This window comes from Heterodontus francisci, chromosome 29 (genome assembly GCF_036365525.1).
Source record: "Heterodontus francisci isolate sHetFra1 chromosome 29, sHetFra1.hap1, whole genome shotgun sequence".
Classification (NCBI taxonomy): domain Eukaryota; kingdom Metazoa; phylum Chordata; class Chondrichthyes; order Heterodontiformes; family Heterodontidae; genus Heterodontus; species Heterodontus francisci.
In genome coordinates, this window is record NC_090399.1 from 3,330,991 (window position 1) to 3,354,892 (window position 23,902).

Below are 23,902 nucleotides of genomic sequence, written 5' to 3' on the forward strand. Positions count from 1 at the left end.
CCAGAACCACTCATTTATCTCATTGCTATTTGTGGGATCTTGATGTGTGAAAATTGGCTGTCATTTTTGTTGACACTGCACAGAGGAAGGCCATTCAGCCTATCAAGTTTATGCCGGCTCTCTCGAGCAATCCACTCAGTCCCATTCCCTTGCTCTAACCCCATAGCCCTGCAAGTTTATTTATTTCAAGTGCCCATTGAATTTGCTTTTGAAATCATTGATCCACCATCCTTGTAGTTGGTGAGTTCTAGGTCATTACCACTCGCTAAGTAAGAAATGTTCTTCCTCACATATCCCACTGCATTTTTTCCCCAAAGCCTTAAATCTGCGTCCTCTTGGCCTTGTACCATCGGCTAATGGGAAGTTTTTCTTTGTCTACCTTATCCACACATCATATTCTTGAACACATCTATCAAATCTCCCCTCAATCTTCTTTGCTCTGAGGAGAAAGTCCCAGCTTCTTCAACTTAAACGTGTAGCTAAAACCCCTCATCCCTGTAACCATTCTGGTAACTTTCCTCTGCACCCTCTCAAGGACCCTCACATCCTTCTTGAAGTGTGGTAATCAGGACTGGATGCTGTCCTCTAGTTGGGGCCTAACCAGAGCTTTATAAAGGCTCAGCATATGCCTGATTTTGCACCCAATACCTCTATTTATGAAGCCCAAGATCCCATATGCCTTGTTAACTACTCTCTCAATATGTCTTGCCACCTTCAAAGACCTACACACATGCACCCCATGTCCCTCTGTCCCTGTGCTCACTTAGAAATGTGCCATTAAGTTTATATTGCTTCTCCTTATGCTTTGACCAAAATGTATCACCTCATACTTCTCTGCATTAAATTCCATTTGCCGCATACCTGCCCATTTTGTCGTCATATCTATGTCCTGTTGTCGTTTATTTGTATCATCCTCGCTGTTTGTCACACCTCCAAGTTTACAACAGTTATGATACTTTACAAGTCCTTCAGTGAGATCATAAAATATACTGTCTTGATCTATGGATTTAATGTATCTATGCCTCCTGTAAGGGCCTTTCATTAATAGTAGGGTAGATAAGGGGGAACCAGTGGATGTCAAAAATCTTCCGATAAGGTGCCACACATGAGGTTGTTACACAAAATTAGGGCTCGGGATTGAGGGCGGCGGGGTGGGGGGATAATATATTAAGTTGGATTGATTAATGGACAAAAAACACTGAGTGAAAAGGTCATTTTTGGGTTGATGGGCTGTACCTAGCAGGGATCCATTCAGGGGCCTCAGCTATTTACAATCTATATTAATAACTTAGATGAGTTGCTGAGTGATGATAGAAATTTTCGTGTGAAAGTAAGCAATGAAGGGGACAAAAAGGCTGCAACAACCTATATTTATGTCATGCTTTTAACATAATAAAACATCGCAAGGCACTTCATGAGCACATTGTAAAACAAAATATGACACTGAGCCACATAAGGAGATATTAGGTCTGATGACGAAAAGCTTGGTCAAAGAGAGAGAGGTTTTAACAAGTGTCTTAAAGGAGCAAAGTGAGGTAGAGAGGCAGAGCGGTGTAGAGAGGGTATTCCAGAGCTTGGCCTGGGCAATTGAAGGCACAGCAATTAAAATTGGGAATGCGCAAGAGGCTGGAAATGAGCGCAGATATCTTGGAGGATCATCGAGTCATGCAGCACAGAAACAGGCCCTTCGGCCCATTGTGTCCGCACCGGCCATTAAGCACCTGTCTATTCAAATCCCATTTTCCAGCATTTGGCCCATAGCCTTGTATGCTATGGGATTTCAAGTCTTCATCTAAATACTTAAATGTTGTAAGGGTTCATGCCTGTACCACCCTTCAGGCAGTGTGTTCCAGATTCCAACCACCCTCTGGGTTAAAAAGTTATTCTCAAATCCCCTCTAAACCTCCTGGCCCCTGACACCTTCGCGAAGGGAAAAGGTTTCTTCCTATCTCTGCCCCTCATAATTTTGTATACCTCAATCAGGTCCCCCCTCAGCCTTCTCTGCTCTAAGGAAAACGACCCTAGCCTGTCCAGTCCATCTTCATAGCTGAAATGCTCCAGCCCAGGCAACATTCAGGTGAATCTCCTCTGCACCCTCTCCAGTGCAATCACATCCTTCCTTTAGTGTGGCGACCAGAACTGTACACAGTACTCCAGCTGTGGCCTAACTAGCGTCTTATACAGCTCCATCATAACCTCCCTGCTCTTATATTCTATGCCTCGGCTAATAAAGGCAAGTATCCCATATGCCTTCCTAACCACCTTATCTATCTGTGCTGCTGCCTTCAGTGATCTATGGACAAGTACATCAAGATCTCTCTGACCTTCTGTACTCTCTAGTGTCCTACCATCCATTATATATTCCCTTGCCTTGTTAGTCCTCCCAAAATGCATCACCCTACACTTTTCAGGATTAAATTCCATTTGCCACTGCTCTTCCCATCTTGCCAGTCCATCTATATCGTCCTGTAATCTAAGCCTTTCTTCCTCACTATTTACCACACCACCAATTTTCGTGTCATCTGCAAACTTACTGATGATACCTCCTATATTCATGTCTGAATCATTAATGTATACTACAAACAGCAAGGGTCTCAGCATTGATCCCTGCATATGCCACTGGTCACAGGGGTCCACTCGCAAAAACAACTCTCGACTATCACCCTCTGCTTCCTGCCACTAAGCCAATTTTGGATCCAATTTGCCAAATTGTCCTGGATCCCATGGGCTCTTACCTTCTTGACCAATTTCCTATGATATCCTTATCAAAATAAAGCCTTACTGAAGTCCACGTGGACGACATCAACTGCATTTCCCTCATCTACACACCCAATCACTTTCTCGAAAAATTCAATCAAATTTGTTAGACATGATCTCCCCCTGACAAAGCCATGCTGACTATCCTTGATTACTCCCTACCTCTCCAAATGGAGATTAATCCTGTCCCTCAGAATTTTCTCCAATAGTTTCCCTACCACGACTCACTGGCCTGTAATTACCTGGTTTATCCCTAATACCCTTCTTCAATAATGGTACCACATTCATTGTCCGTCCTCTGGCACCTCTCCTGTGACCAGAGAGAATTTGAAAATTTGTGTCAGTGCCCCTGCAGTCTCCTCCCTAGACTCGCATAGCAGCCTGGGATATATCTCATCTGGGCCTGGGGAGTTATCCATTTTTAAGCCCGCTAAAACTGCTAATGCCTCCTCCCTTTCAATGCTAATTTGTTCAAGTATATCACAATCCCCTTCCTTGATCTCGACACCTACATCATCCTTCTCCATAGTGAACACAGATGAAGAATAGTCATTTCAAACCTCACCTATGTCCTCCACACACAGATTGCCACTTTGATCCCTAATGGTCCCTACTCTTTCCCTGGTCATCCTCTTATCCTTAATATACTTATAAAACACCTTGGGATTTTCCTTTATCTTGCCCGCCAGTGTTTTTTCATGTTCTCTCTTCGCTCTCCTAATTACTTCTATAAGTACTCCTCTACACTTTCTTTACTTGTCTAGGGCCTCTGCTGTTTTCAGCCATCTGAATCTGCCATAAGCCTCCTTTTTTTCCCCTTATCCAATCCTCTATATCCCTTGATATCCAGGGCTCCCTGGACTTTCTAGTCCTGCCCTTCACTTTTACGGGAACATGTTGGCCCTAAACACTCTCTCTCTCATTTTTGAATGACTCCCACTGGTCTGATGTAGACTTTCCTACAAGTAGCTGCTCCAAGACCACTTTGGCCAGATCATGTTTTATCATATTGAAATTGACCTTCCCCCAATTCAGTACCTTAATTTCTGGACCATCTTTGTCCTTTTCCATAACTACCTTAAACTTACAGAGTTAGGTTACTATCCCCGAAATGCTCCCCCACTGACACTTCTACCACTTGTCCGGCTTCATTCCCTAGGATTAGGTCCAGTACTGCCCCTTCTCTTGTAGGACTTTCTACGTGCAGACTCAAAAAGCTCTCCTGGATGCACTTTAAGAATTCCGCCCCCTTTAAGCCTTTTACACTAAGACTATCCTAGTTAATATTGTCGAAGTTCAAATCCCCTATTATTACCCTATTATTTTTACACCTCTGAGGTTTGCCTACATATCTGCTCCTCTATCTCTCCCTGACTGTTTGGAGGCTTATAGTACACTCCCAGCCAAGTGATTGTTCCCTTTTTGTTTTTAAGTTCTATCCATATGGCCTCATTTGAGGAACCTTTTAAGATATCATCCCTCCTTACTGCTGTAATTGACTCCTTGATCAATAGTGCAATGCCACCTCCTCTTTTACACCTCCCCCCCCCAAATCACACCTGAAGATTCTATACCCTGGAATATTGAGCTGCCAGTCCTGCCCTTCCCTCAACCATGTCTCTGTGATAGCAATAATATCATATTCCCATGTGTTAATCAATGCCCTCAATTCACCTGCCTTACTAGTAAGACTCCTTGCGTTAAAATAGATGCAATCCAGCCTTGCATTATTTGCTTGTGTCTTAACAGGTCTATATTTGCTCTGCCTTCCAGACTGACTTAGTTTCTCTTCTATATTTGACTGTGCATCACCCTTTACTGTACCTCAGCTCTGTATGCCATCCTCCTGCTGAATTCCTTTAAACCCCACCCCACAACAGCACTAGCAAACCTCCCAGCAAGGATGTTGGTCCTGTTCCGGTCCAGGTGCAAACTTTTCAACTTGTACAGGTCCCACCTTCGCCAGAAACAGACCCAGTGATCCAGGAAACTAAAGCCCTGCCTTCAGCACCATCTCTTCAGCCACGCCTTCATCTGCTCCATCCTCGTGGGGCTGGAGAAAATTACAGAAATAGGAAGGGGTGAGGCCATGGTGGGATGTGAAAACCACAATGAGAAGTTTAAAATCAAGACGTTACTTGACGGAGAACCATTGTGTGTCAGCGAGCACACGGTGATAGGGGAATGGGACTTGGTGTGAGTTAAGAAATGGGCAACAGGGTTTTGAATGACCTCAAGTTTACAGAGGGTAGAATGTGGGAGACCAGCTAGGAGTGAGTTGGAATAGTCAAGTCCAGAGGTATGGCTTTCAAGAGCAGATAAGCTGAAATAGGGGCGAAGTCGGGTGATGCTACGGAGGTAGAATAGGCGGTCTTACTGATGTCACAAATATAATGTTGAATGCTCATCTTGGGGTCAAATGTGACACCAAACTTGCGAGCACACTGGAATAATTTTAGAATGTTTCCAGGGAGAGGAACATAGGAACACAGTAGCAGGAGTAGGCTATTCAGCCCATCGAGTCTGCTCCGTCATTAAGTTCGTTCATGCCTGATCAACTGCTTTCCCAATTGAGTCCGTAGCAAGGGAGTCTGGAGCGGGGACTGAAAGCAATGGCTTCATCTTCCCAATATATAATTAGAGGAAATTTCTGCTCATCCTTTACTGGATGTCGAAGAAGCAGTCTGCTAATTTAGCAACAGTGGAGTCGTCGAGAGAGGTGGTGGTGAGGTACAGCTGGGTGTCGTCAGTGAAAACTAAGGCATAGTTTCGGATGATGTCACTGAGGTGCAGCATGTAGATGAGAAATAGGAGCGGCCAAGGATAGATTCTTGGGGGCACCAGAGGTAACCGTGCAGGGGCTGGAGAGAAGCCATTGCACGTGATTCTCTGGTTACGATTATATAGGTAAGAATGAAACCAGGGGAGAGCAGTCCCATCCAGCTGGATGACAGTGGAGAGGCATTGGACGAGGAGGATGGCCTGGGCAACAGAGTCAAAGGGTGCAAACAGGTTGAGAAGGATGAAGAGGGAAAGTTTACCTTTGTCACAGTTAGATAGGATGTCATTTGTGACTGGTAACTTTTTTGGTACTGTAAACCTGATTTAGAGATTCAAACATGGAGTTCCGGGAAAGATACGTTACACAAAAGTTGGAAAGGAATAAAACAGGGCAGAACACCTGGCATCAACCTAGGCTCCAGAAATGACAATGGCAAACTCAGCCCTGTCGACCCTGCAAAGACCTTCTTACTAACATCTGGGGACTTGTGCCAAAATTGAGAGAACTGTCCCACTGACTACTCGCGGAAACATTCCTTACATCCAATGTCCCAGACATCACCATCACCATTCCTGGGTATGTCTTATCCCACTGTCAGGACAGACCCACTCGAGGTGGCGGCGCAGTGGTATTCAGTTGAGAGCGAGTTGCCTTGGGAGCCCTCGACATTGACTCCGGACCCCATGACGTCTTATGGCATCAAGTCAAACATGGGTAAGGAAACCTCCTGCTGATTACTAGCTACCACCCTCCCTCAGCAGATGAATCAGTACTCCTCCATGTTGAATAGGACTTGGAGGAAGCACTGAGGGTGGCAAGGGTACAGAATGTACTCTGGGTGGGCAACTTCAATGTCCATCAGCAAGAGTGGCTCGGTAGCACCACTACTGACCGAGTGGGCCTAGTCCTGAGGGACATGTCTGCCAGACTGGGCCTGCGGCAGGCGGTGAGGGAACCAACAAGAGGGAAAAACTACTAGATCTAGTCCTCACCAATCTACTGTTGCAGATGCATGACAGTATTGGTAGGAGTGACCACAACACAATCCTTGTGAAGATAAAGCCCAGTCTTCACACTGAGGATACACTCCATCGTGTTGTGTGGCACTACCACTAGATGGGATAGATTCAGAACAGATCTGGCAGTTCAAAACAGGGCATCTATGAAGCACTGTGGACCATCAGCAGCAGCAGAATTGTATTCAACCACTATCTGTAACTTCAAGGGCTGGCATATTCCTCATTCTACCATGACCGTCAAGCTAGGGGATCAAGCGTGGATCACCAGGCATGTCTAAAAATGAGGTGTCAACCTGGTGAAGTTACAGCACGTGACTACTTGCATGCCAAATGGCAGCCACAGCATGCAATAGACCGAACTAAGCAATCCCACAAGCAATGGATGAGATCTAAGCTCTGTAGTTCTGCCACGTGTAGTCATGAATGGTGGTGGACAATTTAAAACAACTAACAGGAGGCGCGGAAGCTCCACAAATATCCCCATCCTCAACGATGGGGGACCCAGCACATCAGTGTAAAAGAAAAGGCTGAAGCATTTGCAACAATCTTCAGCTAGAAGTGCCGAGTTGATGATCCATCTAGGCCTCCTCCTGAGGACCCCAGAATCACAAATGCCAGTCTTCAGCCAACCCGATTCACTCTGTGTGATATCTGGCAATAGCACTGAAGACTTGTGCTCCTAGCCAAGCTTTTCCAGTACAGCTACAACACTGGCATCGGCCCGGCAATGTGGAAAATGGCCCAGGTATGTCCTATCCACAAAAAGCAGGACAAATCCAAACTGGTCAATTACTGCCCGATCTACTCTCAATCGTCAGCAAAGTGATGGAAGGTGTCATTTCACAGTTCTATCAAGTGACACTTGCTCAGTAATAACCTGCTCACCAGTGCTCAGTTTAGGTGCCACCAGGGCCATTTGGCTCCTGATCTCATTACAGCCTTGGTCCAAACGTGGAACATAGAGGTGAGGAGAGAGTGATTGCCCTGGGTATCAAGGCAGCGTTTGACAGAGTGTGGCATCAAGGAGCCCTAGCCGAACTGAAATCATTGGGAATCAAGATGCTTGTGGTTGTTGGAAGCTAATCCCATCAGTCCCAGGACATCACTGCAGGAGTTCCTCAGCGTAGTGTCTTGGGCCCAACCATCTTCAGCTGCTTCATCAATGACCTTCCCTCCAACATAAGGTCAGAAGTTCACTTTACGATGTTCAGTACCATTTGCAACTCCTCAGATACTGAAGCAGACCATGTCCATATGCAGCAAGACCTGAACAATATTCAGGCTTGGGCTGATAAGTGGCAAACCACAATCAGCCACACAAATGCCAGGCAATGACGGTCTCCAATAAGAGAGAATCTAACCATCTCCCTTGACATTCAACAGCTTTAACATCGCTGAATGCCCCACAATCAACATCCTGGGGGGGTGGGGGAGGGGTTACCATTGCCCAGAAGCTGAACTGGAACATCTACATGAATACTGTGACAACAAGAGCAGGCACGAGGCTAGGAATTTTGCGGTGCGTAATTAATCTTCTGACTCCCCTCAATCTGTTCACCGTCTACAAGGCACAGGTCAGGAGGTTTTTTTGTTTTTTGTGGGATGTAGGCATCGCTGGCTAGGCCAGCATTTATTACCCATCCCTGAGTGCCCTTGAACTGAGTGGCTTGCTAGGCCATTTCAGAGGGCATTTAAGAGTCAACTGTGGGTCTGGAGTCACATGTAGGTCAGACCAGGTAAGGACAGCAGATTTCCTTCCCTGAAGGACATTAGTGAACCAGATGGGTTTTGACAACAATCGACAATAGTTTGATGGTCACCATTAGACCATGGTGAGATCACACAATTAATTTGTTCATGGGATGAGGATGTTGCTGGCAAGGCCAGCATTCGTTGTCCATTCCTAATTTCCCTTGAGAAGGTGGTGGTGAGCTGCTGCAGTCCGGTCATGTTGGTACACCCACAGTGCTCTTGGGTAGGGAGTTCCAGGACTTCGAAGAAATGACAAAATATTTCCAAGTAGAATTGCAGAATTGTTCCAGCACGGGACCATTCGGCCCACCGTGTCTGTGCTGGCTCTCCGAAAGCACAATTTATCTAGTGCCACTCCCCCGCCTGTTCCCTGTATTATGCACATTCTTCTTTATTAGATAACGGTCTAATTCCCTCTTCAATGCCTCGATTAAACCTGCCTCCACCACACACTCATGCAGTGCATTCCAGACCCTAACCACTCGCTGCATAAAAAAGGTTGTCCTCATGTCACTGTTGTTTATTTTGCCAATTACCATTTGTTAGCATGGATTGAGAAATGGTTAACAAATAGAAAACAGAGTAGAAATAAACAGGACATTTATGGATACTGTAGAGATCAGTGCTTGGGCCTCAAGTATATCAGTGACTTCAATGAGGGGATTGAGTGTAATACATTCAAGGGCGGCACAGTGCACAGTGGTTAGCACCGCAGCCTCACAGCTCCAGGGACCCGGGTTCGATTCTGGGTACTGCCTGTGCGGAGTTTGCAAGTTCTCCCTGTGTCTGTGTGGGTTTTCGCCGGGTGCTCTGGTTTCCTCCCACATCCAAAGACTTGCAGGTGATAGGTAAATTGGCCGTTGTAAATCGTCCCTAGTGTAGGGAGGTGATAGGGAATATGGGATTACTGTAGGGTTAGTATAAATGGGTGGTTGTTGGTCGGCACAGACTCGGTGGGCCGAAGGGCCTGTTTCAGTGCTGTATCTCTAAATAAAAAAAAAATAAAAACATCCAAATTTTCTGATGATACAAAGCTGGGTTGGATAGGAAGCTGTGAGGAGGACGCAAAGAGGCTACTATAAAGGGGTATAAAAACAAAAAATGCTGGAAATACTCAGCAGGTCTGGCAGCATCTGTGGAGAGAGAAGCAGAGTTAACGTTTCAGGTCAGTGACCCTTCAGAACTGGCAAATATTAGAAATGTGAAAGGTTATAAGCAAGGTAAAGCGGGGGTGGGGCAAGAGATAACAAAGGAGAAAGTGTAGATAGGACAAGGTCACAGAATAGCTGACCAGCTATTCTGTTATAGGGGACTCTATAGTCAGGGGCACAGATAGGCGCTTCTGTGGACGTGAAAGAGACTCCAGGATGATATGTTGCCTCCCTGGTGCCAAGGTCAAGAATGTCTCTGAACGGACAGGGGGCATTCTGAAGGGGGAGGGTGAACAGCCAGAGGTTGTGGTACACTTCGGTACCAATGACATAAGCAGGAAGAGTGACGAGGTCCTGCAAGGGGAGTTTAGGGAGTTAGGTAGAAAGTTAAAAGACAGGACCTCTAGGGTTGTAATCTCAGGATTACTCCCTGTGCCATGTGCCAGTGAGGCTAGAAATAGGAAGATAGTGCAGCTAAACACTGGCTGAACAGCTGGTGTAGGAGGGAGAGTTTCAGATATCTGGATCATTGGGATCTCTTCAGGGACAGATGGGACCTGTACAAGAAGGACGGGTTGCATCTAAACTGGAGGGGCACAAATATCCTGGCTGCGAGGTTTGCTAGCGTCACTCTGGAGGGTTTAAACTAGTGTGGCAGGGGTTGGGAACCAGAGCAGTAGGACAGCAGGTGAAATAAATGAGGGGGAACTAGTAAATAAGGCCAGTAAGACTAAGAGGAAGAGCAGGCAGGGAAATGTTGCTGAGCAAAGCGGGACTGGTGGTCTGAAGTGCATATGTTTCAATGCAAGAAATATAACTGATAAGGCAGAAGAACTTAGAGCTTGGATTAGTACTTGGAACTATGATGTTGTTGCTGTTACAGAGCCTTAGTTGAGGGAAGGACAGGATTGGCAGCTAAATGTTCTGGCATTTAGAAGCTTCAGGCAGGATAAGGGGGGGATGTAAAAGGGGTGGGGGAGTTGCATTACTGGTTAAGGAGAATATCACAGCTGTACTGCGGGAGGACACCTCGGAGGGTTCATGCAGCGAGGCAATATGGGTGGAGCTCAGGAATAGGAAAGGTGCAGTCACGATGTTGGGGGTTTACTACAGGCCTCCCAACAGCCAGCGGGAGGTAGAGGAGCAGATATGTAGACAGATTTTGGAAAGATGTAAAAGTATCAGGGTTGTAGTGGTGGGTGATTTTAACTTCACCCTATATTGACTGGGATTCACTTAGTGCTGGGGCTTGGATGGGGCAGAATTTGTAAGGAGCATCCAGGAGAGCTTCTTGAAACAATATGTAGATAGTCCAACTGGGGATGGGGCCGTACTGGACCTGGTATTGGGGAATGAGCCCGGCCAGGTGGTCGAAGTTTCAGTCAGGGAGAATTTCGGGAACAGTGACCATAATTCCGTAAGTTTCAAGATACTTGTGGATAAGGATAAGAGTAATCCTCGGGTGAAGGTGCTAAATTGGGGGAAGGCTAATAATAACAATATTAGGCAGGAACTGAAGAATTTAGATTGGGGGCGGCGTTTGAGGGTAAATCAACATCTGACATGTGGGAGTCTTTCAAATGTCAGTTGATTAGAATCCAGGACCAGCATGTTCCTGTGAGGAAGAAGGATAAGTTTGGCAAGTTTCGGGAAGCTTGGATAACGAGGGATATTGTGAGCCTAGTCAAAAAGAAAACGGAAGCATTCGTAAGGGCTGGAAGGCTGGGAACAGACGAAGCCTTTGAGGAATATAAAGACAGTAGGAAGGAACATAGAACATAGAACATTACAGCGCAGGACAGGCCCTTCAGCCCTCGATGTTGCGCCGACCTGTGAAACCATCTGACCTACACTATTCCATTTTCATCCATATGTCTATCCAATGACCACTTAAATGCCCTTAAAGATGGCGAGTCTACTACTGTTGCAGGCAGGGCGTTCCACGCCCTTACTACTCTCTGTGTAAAGAAACTACCTCTGACATCTGTCCTATATCTATCACCCCTCAACTTAAAGCTATGTCCCCTCGTGTTTGCCATCACCATCCGAGGAAAAAGGCTCTCACTATCCACCCTGTCCAGCCCTCTGATTATCTTATATGTCTCTATTAAGTCACCTCTTCTCCTCCTTCTCTCTAACGAAAACAACCTCAAGTCCCTCAGCCTTTCCTCGTAAGACCTTCCCTCCATACCAGGCAACATCCTAGTAAATCTCCTCTGCACCTTTTCCAAAGCTTCCACATCCTTCCTATAATGCGGTGACCAGAACTGCACGCAATACTCCAGGTGTGGCCGCACCAGAGTTCTGTACAGCTGCAGCATGACCTCGTGGCTCCTAAACTCGATCCCCCTACTAATAAATGCTAACACACCATATGCCTTCTTAACAGCTCTATTAACCTGGGTGGCAACTTTCAGGGATTTATGTACCTGGACACCAAGATCTCTCTGCTCATCTACACTACCATGAATCTTCCCATTAGCCCAGTATTCTGCAATCCTGTTACTCCTTCCGAAGTGAATCACCTCACACTTTTCCTCATTAAACTCCATTTGCCATCTCTCAGCCCAGCTCTGCAGCCTATCTATGTCCCTCTGTAACCTACAACATCCTTCGGCACTATCCACAACTCCACCGACCTTCGTGTCATCCGCAAATTTACTAGCCCACCCTTCTACACCCTCATCCAGGTCATTTATAAAAATGACAAACAGCAGTGGCCCCAAAACAGATCCTTGCGGTACACCACTAGAAACTATACTCCAGGATGAACATTTACCATCAACCACCACCCTCTGTCTTCTTTCAGCTAGCCAACTTCTGATCCAAAGCACTAATTCACCTTCAATCCCATACTTCTATATTTTCTGCAATAGCCTACCGTGGGGAACTTTATCAAACGCCTTACTGAAATCCATATAGACCACATCCACGGCTTTACCCTCATCCACCTGTTTGGTCACCTTGTCAAAAAACTCAATAAGGTTTGTGAGGCACGACCGACCCTTCACAAAACCGTGCTGACTATCTCTAATGAACTTATTCTTTTCAAGATGATTATAAATCCTATCTCTTATAACCTTTTCCAACATTTTACCCACAACCGAAGTAAGGCTCACAGGTCTATAATTACCAGGGCTGTCTCTACTCCCCTTCTTGAACAAGGAGACAACATTTGCTATCCTCCAGTCTTCCGGCACTATTCCTGTCGACAATGACGACATAAAAATCAAGGACAAAGGCTCTGCAATCTCCTCCCTGGCTTCCCAGAGAATCCTAGGATAAATCCCATCTGGCCCAGGGGACTTATCTATTTTCACACTTTCCAAAATTGCTAACACCTCCTCCTTGTGAACCTCAATCCCATCTAGCCTAATAGTCTGTATCTCAGTATTCTCCTCGACAACATTTTCTTTCTCCACTGTAAATACTGACGAAAAATATTCATTTAACACTTCCCCTATCTCCTCCGATTCCACACACAACTTCCCACTACTCTCCTTGATTGGCCCTAACCTATCTCTAGTCATTCTTTTATTCCTGATATACCTATAGAAAGCCTTAGGGTTTTCATTGATCCTATCCGCCAATGACTTCTCGTGTCCTCTCCTTGCTCTTCTTATCTCTCCCTTTAGATCCTTCCTGGCTAGCTTGTAACTCTCAAGCGCCCTAACTGAGCCTTCACGTCTCATCCTAACATAAGCCTTCTTCTTCCTCTTGACAAGCTCTTCAACTTCTTTAGTAAACCACGGCTCCCTCGCTCGACAACTTCCTCCCTGCCTCACAGGTACATACTTATCAAGGACACGCAGTAGCTGCTCCTTGAATAAGCTCCACATTTCGATTGTGCCCATCCCCTGCAGTTTCCTTCCCCATCCTATGCATCCTAAATCTTGCCTAATCGCATCATAATTTCCTTTCCCCCAGCTATAATTCTTGCCCTGCTGTATATGCCTGTCCCTGCCCATCGTAAGGTAAACCTAACCGAATTGTGATCACTATCACCAAAGTGCTCACCAACTTCTAAAACTAACACCTGGCCGGGTTCATTACCCAGTACCAAATCCAATGTGGCATCGCCCCTGGTTGGCCTGTCTACATACTGTGTCAGAAAACCCTCCTGCACACACTGGACAAAAACAGACCCATCTAAAGTACTCGAACTAGCCCACAGTGGAGCGGCACAGTGGAGCCGCCACGGCGGCACAGTGGCGCAGTGGTTAGCACCGCAGCCTCACAGCTCCAGGGACCCGGGTTCGATTCCGGGTACTGCCTGTGTGGAGTTTGCAAGTTCTCCCTGTGTCTGCGTGGGTTTTCTCCGGGTGCTCCGGTTTCCTCCCACATGCCAAAGACTTGCAGGTTGATAGGTAAATTGGCCATTATAAATTGTCACTAGTATAGGTAGGTGGTAGGGAAATATAGGGACAGGTGGGGATGTTTGGTAGGAATATGGGATTAGTGTAGGATTAATATAAATGGGTGGTTGATGTTCGGCACAGACTCGGTGGGCCGAAGGGCCTGTTTCAGTGCTGTATCTCTAATCAATCAATCTATAGTATTTCCAGTCAATATTTGGAAAGTTAAAGTCCCCCATAACCACTACCCTGTTACTCGCTCCTGTCAAGAATCATCTTTGCTATCCTTTCCTCTACATCTCTGGAACTATTTGGAGGTCTATAGAAAACTCCCAACAGGGTGACCTCTCCTCTGCTGTTTCTAACCTCGGCCCAGACTACCTCAGTAGACGAGTCCTCAAACGTCCTTTCTGCCGCTGTAATACTTTCCCTGATTAACAATGCCACACCCCCCCCTCTTTTACCCTCTTCTCTGTTCTTAGTGAAACATCTAAATCCCGGAACCCGCAACATCCATTCCTGTCCCTGCTCTACCCATGTCTCTGAAATGGCCACAACATCGAGATCCCAGGTACCAACCCATGCTGCAAGCTCACCCACCTTATTCCGGATGCTCCTGGCGTTGAAGTAGACACATTTTAAACCAAGCTCTTGCTTGCCAGTGCCCTCTTGTGTCCTTATAAACTTATCCCTGACCTCACTACTCTCAACATCCTGCACACTGGAACTACAATTTAGGTTCCCATCCCCCTGCTGAATTAGTTTAAACCCCCCCGAAGAGCACTAGCAAATCTCCCCCCCAGGATATTGGTACCCCTCTGGTTCAGGTGAAGACCATCCTGTTTGTAGAGGTCCCACCTACCCCAGAAAGAGCCCCAATTATCCAGGAAACCAAAACCCTCCCTCCTACACTATCCCTGCAGCCACGTGTTCAACTCCTCTCTCCCTATTCCTCACTTCGCTAGCACGTGGCACGGGCAACAACCCAGAGATAACAACTCTGTTTGTTCTCGCTCTAAGCTTCCACCCTAGCTCCCTGAATTTCTGCCTTAAATCCCCCATCTGTCTTCCTACCTATGTCGTTGGTGCCTATGTGTACCACGACTTGGGGCTGCTCCCCCTCCCCCTTGAGGATCCCAAAAACACGATCCGAGACATCACGTACCCTGGCAACTGGGAGGCAACACACCAACCGTGAGTCTCTCTCGTTCCGACAAAACCTCCTATCTGTTCCCCTAACTATGGAGTCCCCAATGACTAATGCTCTGCTCCTCTTACCCCTTCCCTTCTGAGCAACAGGGACAGACTCTGCGCCAGAGACCTGTATCCCATTGCCTACCCCTGGTAAGTTGTCTCCCCCAACAGTATCCAAAACGGTATACCTGTTGTTGAGGGAAACGGCCACAGGGGATCCCTGCACTGCCTGCTGGTTCCCTCTCCTTCCCCTGACGGTAACCCATCTACCTTCTTCTTTTACCTGAGGTGTGACTGCCTCCCGATAACTCCTCTCAATAATCCCCTCCGCCTCCCGAATGATCCGAAGTTCCTCCAGCTCCAGCTCCAGTTCCCTAACGCAGTCCTCGAGGAGCTGGAGCTGGGTGCACTTCCCGCAGCTGCAGTCAGCAGGGACACCCCTGGCGACCCTTACCTCCCACATTCTGCAGGAGGAACATTCAACTGCCTTAACCTCCATTCCCACTATTCTAAATTCCCAAGTTTTTAACCAATCACACGATAAAACAAGAAGAGAAATAGAAAAAGCCTTACCTTACCTACACACAACCGAGTCCTTTTTTTTGGTAAGAGGAGGAGGGCGGGTGGGAGACACTACAAGAGTAGTGTCTCGGGTTCAGAAACAGCCCAAATATATAGGTTTCTACTTACCCAGCAGTCCCTGCTCCACCGAAACTCCCGATGAAATTGACTTCCCAGCTGTTCACTCCTCGCTCGCAATGCCTGTGCTCCTGGAAAAGCTGCACAACGAAAAGGTAAGAGAATATACACAGCCCAAATATATAGGTTTCTACTTACCCAGCAGTCCCTGCTCCACCGAAACTCCCAATGAAATTGACTTCCCAGCTGTTCACTCCTCGCTCGCAATGCCTGTGCTCCTGGAAAAGCTGCACAACGAAAAGGTAAGAGAATTTACACAGCCCAAATATATAGGTTTCTACTTACCCAGCAGTCCCTGCTCCACCGAAACTCCCGATGAAATTGACTTCCCAGCTGTTCACTCCTCGCTCGCAATGCCTGTGCTCCTGGAAAAGCTGCACAACGAAAAGGAACTTAAGTAAGGAGTCAGGAGGGCTAAAAGGGGTCATGAAAAGTCATTGGCAAACAGGATTAAGGAAAATCCCAAGGCTTTTTATGCATATATGAAGAGCAAGAGGGTAACCAAGGAAAGGATTGGCCCACTCAAGGACAGAGGAGGGAATCTATGTGTGGAGCCAGAGGAAATGGGCGAGGTACTAAATGAGTACTTTGCATCAGTATTCACCAAAGAGAAGGACTTGGTGGATGATGAATCTAGGGAAGGGAATGTCGATAGTCTGGGTCATGTCATTATCAAAAAGGAGGAGGTGTTGGGCGTCTTGCAAAGCATTAAGTTAGATAAGTCCCCAGGGCCTGATGGGATCTACCCCAGAATACTGAGGGAGGCAAGGGAGGAAATTGCTGGGGCCTTGACAGAAATCTTTGCATCCTCATTGGCTACAGGTGAGGTCCCAGAGGACTGGAGAATAGCCAATGTTGTTCCTTTGTTTAAGAAGGGTAGCAAGGATAATCCAGGAAATTATAGGCTGGTGAGCCTTACGTCAGTGGTAGGAAAATTATTAGAGAGGATTCTTCGGGACAGGATTTACTCCCATTTGGAAACAAACAAACCTATTAGCGAGAGGCAGCATGGTTTTGTGAAGGGGAGGTTGTGTCTTACTAATTTGATTGAGTTTTTTGAGGAAGTGACAAAGATGATTGATGAAGGAAGGGCAGTGGATGTTATCTATATGGACTTCAGTAAAGCCTTTGACAAGGTCCCTCATGGCAGACTGGTACAAAAGGTGAAGTCACACGGGATCAGAGGTGAGCTGGCAAGATGGATACAGAACTGGCTCGGTCATAGAAGACAGAGAGCAGCAGTGGAAGGGTGCTTTTCAGAATGGAGGGCTGTGACTCGTGGTATTCCGCAGGGATCAGTGCTGGGTCCTTTGCTGTTTGTAGTGTATATAAATGATTTGGAGGAAAATGTAGCTGGTCTGATTAGTAAGTTTGCGGACGACACAAAGGTTGGTGGAGTTGCGGATAGTGATGAGGATTGTCAGAGGATACAGCAGGATATAGATTGGTTGGAGACTTGGGCGGAGAAATGGCAGATGGAGTTTAATCCGGACAAATGTGAGGTAATGCATTTTGGAAGGTCTAATACAGATGGGAGGTATACAATAAATGGCAGAACCCTTAGGAGTATTGACAGGCAGAGAGATCTGGGCGTACGGGTCCACAGGTCACTGAAAGTGGCAACGCAGGTGGATAAGGTAGTCAAGAAGGCATACGGCATGCTTGCCTTCATCGGTCGGGACATAGAGTATAAAATTTGGCAAGTCATGTTGCAGCTGTACAGAACTTTAGTTAGGCCAAACTTAGAATATTGCATGCAATTCTGGTCGCCACACTACCAGAAGGACGTGGTGGCTTTGGAGAGGGTACAGAAGATGTTTACCAGGATGTTGCCTGGTCTGGAGGGCATTAGCTATGAGGAGAGATTGGATAAACTCGGATTGTTTTCACTGGAACGACGGAGGTGGAGGGGCGACATGATCGAGGTTTACAAAGTTATGAGCGGCATGGACAGAGTGGATAGTCAGAAGCTTTTTCCCAGGGTGGAAGAGTCAGTTACTAGTGGACATAGGTTTAAGGTGCGAGGGGCAAAGTTTAGAGGGGATGTGCGAGGCAAGTTCTTTACACAGAGGGTGGTGAGTGCCTGGAACTTGCTGCCGGGAGAGGTGGTGGAAGCAGGTACGATAGCGACGTTTAAGAGGCATCTTGACAAATACATGAATAGGAAGGGAATATAGGGATACGGACCCTGGAAGTGCAGAAGGTTTTAGTTTAGGCAGGCATCAAGATCGGCGCAGGCTTGGAGGGCCGAATGGCCTGTTCCTGTGCTGTACTGTTCTTTGTTCAAAACAACTAAGTAATTGCGAGAAAATGCCCGACAAAACCTCTCCTCCTTCCACTTTCAGAAAGTCGTGCCGAGGCTTGACGCATGCGTGAATACCCGTTGGCGTTGCATAAAGCGTATGCGCAGAGGCCGACCAGGCGGGTTGCCCGAAGATGCACACGTCATGCGATGATGTCATCGGTGCATGCGCTAACCAGTCCTGGCAAGCCGGAACGCAGCGCATGCACAGAGAGCAGGAGACCTGATGACACGGCGCAGCCTGATGACGTCAGTGGCGGCCAGCGTTGTCAGGAATCACTTTGTAAAAGTAAAAGTGTCACCTCTGGTTATTTGCCTATCACCTTCAGTCTGTGCCTTCAGGTTACTGACCCTTCTGGCAGTGGAAACAGTTTCTCTGTGTTTGTTCTGTCAAAACTGTTAGTGATTTTGACCACTGCTATCAAGTCTCCTCTTAACCTTCTCTGCTGTCAGGAGAACAACTGCAGCTTGTCCAGTCTCCCCACATAACTGAAGTCCCTCATCTCTGATACTCTTTGGGCACAGTTTCCTAATTGGAAACACTGATGAAACTCCAAGTCCTTGAGTCTTCACAATTTTCCCCAGCCAGCAGCATCAACCCTGGACTGGACTGACCTTTCATCTCATTTCAGCAGTGGGATCTTGCTGTGTATGAATTGACTGCAACGTTTGCTCATATAACAGTCAGTGTAATTCAGACAGTAATTATTTGGAAGTGACATGCCTTTGGGATGTCCTGAGAGTGTTATCAATCGTTTTATAAACACAAGATTTCCTTTGTCCCACCCATACACTGTCTGCTGTCTGAATTTGATTATTCTCTTCAGTACTTTATGATTCAGGATGGGCCGAATAGCCAGCTTCTGTGGTGGTAATGATGTGATGACACCATGACTACGTTATTCCAACTCCCATGAAAATCATTGAGACCAGTCAGTAAAACTGGAGGCTGTTTCTAATGAAAATCTACTCTCTTCCAGAACTACAGGAGCAGCTAATAGACTCAGGTAAGAAGAGTTGGTGTGAAAATCTCAGCTGTGTTTACATGGTCCCTCCATGCAGTGTGTAATTATTGAAAGGGATGATATCCAGTATCAGTGAAGCTGGATTGTATTTTATAGCTAAGTATTGTGATAAATTCTGGTGATATTTATCTGCTCTGTGTGATGTCTCCTGTCAACCCAAACAGACTGTTTATAAATACTGCAGTGAGTGAGAGGGGACTGTGACACGGGGTGAGGGTGGGAACACACTCCCCGACACAGTCTGTCTATAAATACTGCGGTGAGTGAGAGGGGACTGTGTCACAGGGTCAGGGTGGGAGCACACTCCCCGACACAGTCTGTCTATTAATACTGCAGTGAGTGAGAGGAGACTGTGTCACAGGGTGAGGGTGGGAACACACTCCCCGATACAGTCTGTCTATAAATACTGCAGTGAGTGAGAGGGGACTGTGTCACAGGGTCAGGGTGGGAACACACTCCCCGATACAGTCTGTCTATAAATACTGCGGTGAGTGAGAGGGGACTGTGTCACAGGGTGAGGGTGGGAACACACTCCCCGATACAGTCTGTCTATAAATACTGCGGTGAGTGAGAGGGGACTGTGTCACAGGGTGAGGGTGGGAACACACTCCCCGACACAGTCTGTCTATAAATACTGCGGTGAGTGAGAGGGGACTGTGTCACAGGGTCAGGGTGGGAACACACTCCCCGATACAGTCTGTCTATAAATACTGCGGTGAGTGAGAGGGGACTGTGTCACAGGGTGAGGGTGGGAACACACTCCCCGACACAGTCTGTCTATAAATACTGCGGTGTGTGAGAGGAGACTGTGTCACAGGGTGAGGGTGGGAACACACTCCCCGATACAGTCTGTCTATAAATACTGCAGTGAGTGAGAGGGGACTGTGACACGGGGTCAGGGTGGGAACACACTCCCCGACACAGTCTGTCTATAAATACTGCGGTGAGTGAGAGGAGACTGTGTCACAGGGTGAGGGTGGGAACACACTCCCCGACACAGTCTGTCTATAAATACTGCGGTGAGTGAGAGGAGACTGTGTCACAGGGTGAGGGTGGGAACACACTCCCCGACACAGTCTGTCTATTAATACTGCGGTGAGTGAGAGGGGACTGTGTCACAGGGTGAGGGTGGGAACACACTCCCCGATACAGTCTGTCTATAAATACTGCAGTGAGTGAGAGGGGACTGTGTCACAGGGTCAGGGTGGGAACACACTCCCCGATACAGTCTGTCTATAAATACTGCGGTGAGTGAGAGGGGACTGTGTCACAGGGTCAGGGTGGGAACACACTCCCCGATACAGTCTGTCTATAAATACTGCGGTGAGTGAGAGGGGACTGTGTCACAGGGTGAGGGTGGGAACACACTCCCCGACACAGTCTGTCTATAAATACTGCGGTGAGTGAGAGGAGACTGTGTCACAGGGTGAGGGTGGGAACACACTCCCCGATACAGTCTGTCTATAAATACTGCGGTGAGTGAGAGGGGACTGTGTCACAGGGTGAGGGTGGGAACACACTCCCCGACACAGTCTGTCTATTAATACTGCGGTGAGTGAGAGGGGACTGTGTCACAGGGTGAGGGTGGGAACACACTCCCCGACACAGTCTGTCTATTAATACTGCAGTGAGTGAGAGGGGACTGTGTCACAGGGTGAGGGTGGAAACACACTCCCCGATACAGTCTGTCTATAAATACTGCAGTGAGTGAGAGGGGACTGTGTCACAGGGTGAGGGTGGGAACACACTCCCCGACACAGTCTGTCTATAAATACTGCGGTGAGTGAGAGGGGACTGTGTCACAGGGTCAGGGTGGGAACACACTCCCCGACACAGTCTGTCTATAAATACTGCGGTGAGTGAGAGGAGACTGTGTCACAGGGTGAGGGTGGGAACACACTCCCCGACACAGTCTGTCTATTAATACTGCGGTGAGTGAGAGGGGACTGTGTCACAGGGTGAGGGTGGGAACACACTCCCCGACACAGTCTGTCTATTAATACTGCAGTGAGTGAGAGGGGACTGTGTCACAGGGTGAGGGTGGGAACACACTCCCCGATACAGTCTGTCTATAAATACTGCAGTGAGTGAGAGGGGACTGTGTCACAGGGTGAGGGTGGGAACACACTCCCCGATACAGTCTGTCTATAAATACTGCAGTGAGTGAGAGGGGACTGTGTCACAGGGTCAGGGTGGGAACACACTCCCCGACACAGTCTGTCTATAAATACTGCAGTGAGTGAGAGGGGACTGTGTCACGGGGTCAGGGTGGGAACACACTCCCCGACACAGTCTGTCTATAAATACTGCGGTGAGTGAGAGGGGACTGTGTCACAGGGTGAGGGTGGGAACACACTCCCCGACACTGTCTGTCTATTAATACTGCGGTGAGTGAGAGGAGACTGTGTCACGGGGTCAGGGTGGGAACACACTCCCCGACACAGTCTGTCTATTAATACTGCAGTGAGTGAGAAGGGACTGTGACACGGGGTCAGGGTGGGAACACACTCCCCGACACAGTCTGTCTATAAATACTGCAGTGAGTGAGAGGAGACTGTGTCACAGGGTGAGGGTGGGAACACACTCCCCGACACAGTCTGTCTATAAATACTGCAGTGAGTGAGAGGGGTCTGTGTCACAGGGTCAGGGTGGGAACACACTCCCCGACACAGTCTGTCTATAAATACTGCAGTGAGTGAGAGGAGACTGTGTCACAGGGTCAGGGTGGGAACACACTCCCCGATACAGTCTGTCTATAAATACTGCGGTGAGTGAGAGGGGACTGTGACACGGGGTCAGGGTGGGATCACACTCCCCGACACAGTCTGTCTATAAATACTGCAGTGAGTGAGAGGAGACTTGTGATGTGTTAACACTCAGCTTTGGTATTTAATCTCTCATGTCCTTTGTCCTGTCACATACCTTTTTGTTCTCTCCCCACCACCTCTTTACCCTCCCCCCCACCCCGCCTTTCACTTGTTCACAGCCTATAACATTTCTAACTTTTGCTAGTTCTGATGAAAGGTCACAGGCCTAAACATTAACTCTGTTTCTCTCTGCACAGATGCTGCCTGACCTGCTGAGTATTTCCAGCACTTTTTGTTTTATATAAATATAAGTTGTTGTGTGTGACGTGAAGCGGAGATACACTCACCTGGTTTGTACCGGGATTACACTGGGTGTGAATGTGGATTTGAGTCTGTGTGTGATCCTGAAGCGGAGATACACTGACCTGGTTTGTACCGGGATTACACTGGGTGTAAATGTGGATTTGAGTCTGTGTGTGATCCGGAAGCTGAGATAATTGACCCTGTCTGTACTGGGATTACACTGGGTGTGAATGTGGATTTGAGTCTGTGTGTGATCCTGAAGCTGAGATAATTGACCCTGTCTGTACCAGGATTACACTGGGTGTAAATGTGAATTTGAGTCTGTGTGTGATCCGGAAGCTGAGATAATTGACCCTGTCTGTACCGGGATTACACTGGGTGTGAATGTGGATTTGAGTCTGTGTGTGATCCTGAAGCGGAGATACACTGACCTGGTTTGTACCGGGATTACACTGGGTGTAAATGCGGATTTGAGTCTGTGTGTGATCCGGAAGCTGAGATAATTGACCCTGTCTGTACCGGGATTACACTGGGTGTGAATGTGGATTTGAGTCTGTGTGTGATCCGGAAGCTGAGATAATTGATCCTGTCTGTACCGGGATTACACTGGGTGTGAATGTGGATTTGAGTCTTTGTGTGATCCGGAAGCTGAGATAATTGACCCTGTCTGTACCGGGATTACACTGGGTGTGAATGTGGATTTGAGTCTTTGTGTGATCCTGAAGCTGAGATAATTGACCCTGTCTGTACCAGGATTACACTGGGTGTAAATGTGCGTCTGTGAGCTGGGATAAGGTTGCTGTCATTGGGGACATCGGCCATTCCGGGTTTTTGCTTCAAACCAGTGATGGTTCAAACTCCAGATGTCCGACTCAGATTTATATTTTTATTGCAGAACCTGTGACTCTGGATCTGGAAACAGCCGATCCTGCGCTGAAAATACCTGATGATTTGACCAGTGTTGCTTGTGCAACAAAAGTGAAGAAGCCGCCCCCTGACACCCCAGAGAGGTTTGATTACTGGTCCTTTGTCTTGGGATCAGAGGGATTTATATCAGGGAGACATTACTGGGATGTGGTAGTTTGGAAAAAGGTTGAGTGGGGTGTTGGAGTGACCCGGAGAGAATGCCCAGAGGAAAGGGGAGTTCAGGATATTACCTGAGAATGGATACTGGACTGTGTGGCTGGAACCCGGAAGAGGTTATTTTGCCTTCACCTCTCCCTCTGATAGCCCCCTCACCCCGAGTGTGAATCCCCGGAAGATCGGAGTATACCTGGACTATGAGGGTGGACAGGTGTCATTTTACAATGCGGACAACATGTCCCATCTCCACACTTTCACCCACACCTTCACTGAGAGAATCTTCCCCATCTTTCATCCGGGTGCAAATTATACTGGGAAGAACTCAGACCCACTGATAATTAACAGTCTCAATCCAGAGTGAAGTGCGTGTAACTAGATTTGTATTATTGAGGAACTGGAGTAGATTGAACCAAACTCCCAGGAATTTGCATTTTCACACAAATTTGAGATCTTCAGAATTGGAATAAAAATTGAATCTGCAGAGGGAACAAAAAGGACCAGCTTCTATTTAAAAATATATTCCAATGGACAGAAAGGCCTTTCCTCGTATGGTGTGATCTCCCCTCGGAGCACTGGGCTGGGCAAATATTCAAACATTTAATCAATAAAATGTGAAATTGGGGATTACAGCCTGTGCCTGACCCTGGAGTGACCCCGGGAAACCACCTGAATG